This window comes from Triticum urartu, chromosome 2A (assembly GCF_056163025.1).
Source record: "Triticum urartu cultivar PI428250 chromosome 2A, HENAU_Tu73, whole genome shotgun sequence".
Classification (NCBI taxonomy): domain Eukaryota; kingdom Viridiplantae; phylum Streptophyta; class Magnoliopsida; order Poales; family Poaceae; genus Triticum; species Triticum urartu.
The window spans coordinates 146120904-146125454 of NC_141874.1; positions in this window are offsets into that span (position 1 = coordinate 146120904).

Sequence of the window (4551 nt, forward strand, 5' to 3'; positions counted from 1 at the left end):
TGGTGGATTAGTTAGTGGATGTGCTGAGGTGGTGGTCATCTCATTTTTTGTAGTGCCTAGGTGATGATGGTAGTTTGTTGTTTGTCTTCTGTGTGATAGCTTGATTGACCTGATGGTGCCTTGTGTGGTCTTTTGTACATGCGTCATCTTTATATTAATATATAGGGCCAATTCCATCCCCCCTAACTTTGGCCTAATCTCATCATTAACCCTAAAAAATAGTGCTCAACTATAGCCCTCTTCCATTAGATGGCGTTATGGAAATACCCCTCTACTCCATTTTCTTCCGGTTAAAGAGGTTTGACCGTCGTTGAGACATTTTGTGGAAATTTTTACCCCTGTATGCATATGCCACTGACATATGGGGCCTACCTGTAACGCCCCAAGACCGGAGCTTGAGATGCCTTCCATGGATTCCAAGTTTCGCCGTGTGTTTTATTTGTCTGTTGCACTCATCTTTGCGTCATGTGCATTGCATCATGTCATCATGCCAATAATTTTTTTTCCAGCTCAACTAAATAAATTGCATAGATCGTTGATCTATTTAAATCGAGGGAACTCACATGGTGGTTTCTCTTTAAAACATACCCTCCCAATATTTAGGGAGCTATTATAAAGTATTCCATTAATTTGGAATTATCCGCAACCCACTTGCATGTTAAATCCTTGACCTTTCCTTCTTCCGGTTTTCGACTCTCAACTTTGTCGATAATTCTTTTGTCCTTTTTTCCAAGCTCCACCAAAAAATCCGAACATTTTTTGCCACACCAAACCTAGTCCCAATTCAAAACCATTTGAATTATATTCAAATGAATTTGAATTTAACTCCTGCAATCGTGCCACTTCTATTTTTTGGTGAACAAGCACGTTTTTATGAGTCCAGAAAAATTACCCACATGCTCAAATACGTTCCGTAAACCCCTCTTCCTTTTGTTCCTTTCCATCTAATGTTTTTTCGGTTATAGTAGTATTAAGAGAGGTTAAGAGAGAGAGAGCCCAGCGGCCAGGCGGCCTGCTTCCCCGCAGCCCAGTTGGGCCTCAGCAGCCCATCCGCGTGCTCTAAGGCCCAGCCAGCGCCCCCACCAGTTCTAACCTAAGCCTCTTCCCTTCGTTCCTCTAGCCCCGCCAGAGGAGCCTCACGCGATCCTATTCTCGCTCGCTGGCCCGCAGTCACTCCCCCTCGATCCCTCTCCTCCTCTCGTCAGTCTTCCGCTCGCAGGCGCGGCCATCTCCCCGACCCCCCTGCTCGATCCCCGTCGCCCTCCTCTCCTACCTCGCGCCTCTGCTTCTCCTCGCATCGCCCCGAGCGCTCTCGCGCCGCCACCGCGGCTCTGCCGGACACCGGCGACCCGGAGCGCCACGTCTCCACCCCTGCCATGTGCACCGCGCCTATCTTCGTCGACACCAATAGGTGCAGGAGCCCCCATGGCCGTCGCCGCCGTCCTGCCTACTCCATTGGAGCTCCGCGCCACCGGATTGGGTCACCTCCACCTCGGTGCTCTCCGTCAGCTTCCTCCCGTGCTAAGAAGCTCCTGCCCGAGCCGTTCTAATCAGCCGCGCCGCCGCCGTTTTGCAGGAGCTCCGCCTCCCTGCTTTGCCAGTGCCTGCATCCCCATCGCCCCCGAGGACAAGCCCCTCGAGCAGGAGGTCTTCTCCTGCCCGAACCCTCAAGGAAGAGCTGTTGCCGTGCGCACCTCCTCCCGTCCACAGCACCCGTCATTGCCCCGCACCTCACCCCGCGTCCAAGCCGTGCTATCGTCGTTGTTGCACCTACGGCCTCCTGTCTTGCTTCTTTTTGGACCAGCAAGAACGTCACCAAGAACCCTATGCGGACGCATCGTCTCTAGGATTTTCGCCAAGTACCTCTACATGCGGACTCGCCAAGTACACGACTCGGATGTGCCAAGTTTGACTATGAACAGCTACACGTCTGACCCCGTATTCGAACCTCAAACGTCAAGTTCCACTACCGATGTCGCGAATCCGACAAGACCAAGTGTACGACTACGCCCAGCGATGCAACAAGTACCTCTACCGTCGACGTGTACGACGACCTTCGACATGTACCCCTACACCGCACCAAAACATCGAGTTCCTCGTCGTGACCCCGAACATCTACGGAACCTTGTGCGACTATCGATGTGAACGACCACCGTCGACCCCAAGTTACTCGGATTCGTCAAGTCCCTCTACGAAAATGTGTGCCACTACCGACGAGGACCGACAGTACCACTACTTCCACTACGAACATCCTGAGAACGTCTACTTCCTCTACTTTGCACCGAACTTGATGCGCTTCGAAACGCACGCTTCGAAGGTATAACACCAAGACGACCACCCGTGGAACGTATGCATTTGACGTGTGTTTGAGAAGGTTTCATGTAACTATTGCTCGCCGCGTATGATGTCTACTACACAACCTTCTTCTTGTAGAAGTTGTTGGGCCTCCAAGTGCAGAGGTTTGTAGGACAGTAGCAAATTTTCCTCAAGTGGATGACCTAAGGTTTATCAATCCGTAGGAGGCGTAGGATGAAGATAGTCTCTCTCAAGCAACCCTGCTACCAAATAACAAAGAGTCTCTTGTGTCCCCAACACACCCAGTACAATGGTAAATTGTATAGGTGCACTAGTTCGGCGAAGAGATGGTGAGACAAGTGCAATATGGATGGTAGATAAAGGTATTTGTAATACGAAATTATAAAAACAGCAAGGTAACTAATGATAAAAGTGAGCGTAAACGGTATTGCAATGCGTTGAAACAAGGCCTAGGGTTCATACTTTCACTAGTGCAAGTCCTCTCAACAATACTAACATAATTGGATCATAAAACTACCCCTCAACATGCAATAAAGAGTCACTCCAAAGTCACTAATAGCGGAGAACGAATGAAGAGATTATGGTAGGGTACGAAACCACCTCAAAGTTATTCTTTCCAATCAATCCGTTGGGCTATTCCTATAAGTGTCACAGACAGCCCTAGAGTTCGTACTAGAATAACACCTTAAGACACAAATCAACCAAAACCCTAATGTCACCTAGATACTCCAATGTCACCTCAAATATCCGTGGGTATGATTATACGATATGCGTCACACAATCTTAGATTCATCTATTCAACCAACACAAAGGACCTCAAAGAGTGCCCCAAAGTTCTATCGGAGAATCACGACGAAAACGTGTGCCAACCCCTATGCATAGGTTCATGGGCGGAACCCGCAAGTTGATCACCAAAACATACATCAAGTGAATCATGTGGTATCCCATTGTCACCACAGATACGCACGACAAGACATACATCAAGTGTTCTCAAATTTTTAAAGACTCAATCCGATAAGATAACTTCAAAGGGGAAACTCAATCCATTACAAGAGAGTAGAGGGGGGAAGAAACATCATAGGACCCAAATATAATAGCAAAGCTCGCGATACATCAAGATTGTATCACCTCAAGAACACGAGAGAGAGAGAGATCAAACACATAGCTACTGGTACATACCCTCAGCCCCGAGGGAGAACTACTCCCTCCTCATCATGGAGAGCACCGGGATGATGAGGATGGACACCGGAGAAGCATTCCCCCCTCCGGCAGGGTGCCGGAACGGGTCTAGATTGGCTTTTGGTGGCTACGGAGGCTTTTGGCGGTGGAACTCCTGATCTAATCTCTCTTCTGGAAGTTTTAGGATACGTGGGCATATATGGGTGAAAGGAGTACGTCGGTGGACCGAAGGGGGGGCCATGAGGCAGGGGGCGCACCCCAGGGGGGTGGGCGCGCCCCTACCCTCGTGAGCTCCTCCTTCATCTTCTGACGTAGGGTCCAAGTCTATCCGGTAGGTTTCCTTCCAAAAATAACTTCTCCAGTTGATTTCGTTCCGTTTCGACTCCGTTTGATATTCCTTTTCTTCGAAACACTGAAATAGGCATAAAACAACAAATCTGGGCTGGGCCTCCGGTTAATAGGTGAGTCCCAAAAATAATATAAAAGTGGAAAATAAAGCCCAATATTGCCCAAAACAGTAGATAATATAGCATGGAGCAATCAAAAATTATAGATACGTTGGAGACGTATCAGCATCCCCAAGTTTAATTCCTGCTCGTCCTTGAGTAGGTAAATGATAAAAACAGAATTTTTGATGCGGAGTGCTACTTGGCATAATTTCAATGTAATTCTTCTTAATTGTGGCATGAATATTCAGATCCATATGATTCAAGACAAAAGTTCATATTGACATAGAAATAATAATAATACTTCAAGCATACTAACTAAGCAATTATGTCTTCTCAAAATAACATGGCCAAAGAAAGCTATCCCTACAAAATCATATAGTCTGGCTATGCTCTATCTTCACCACACAAAATATTTAAATCATGCACAACCCCGATGACAAGCCCAATAATTGTTTCATACTTTTGATGTTCTCAAACTTTTTCAATCTACACGCAATACATGAGCGTGAGCCATGGATATAGCACTATAGGTGGAATAGAGTGGTGGTTGTGGAGAAGAAAAAAGGGGGAAGATAGTCTCACATCAACTAGGCGTATCAACGAGCTA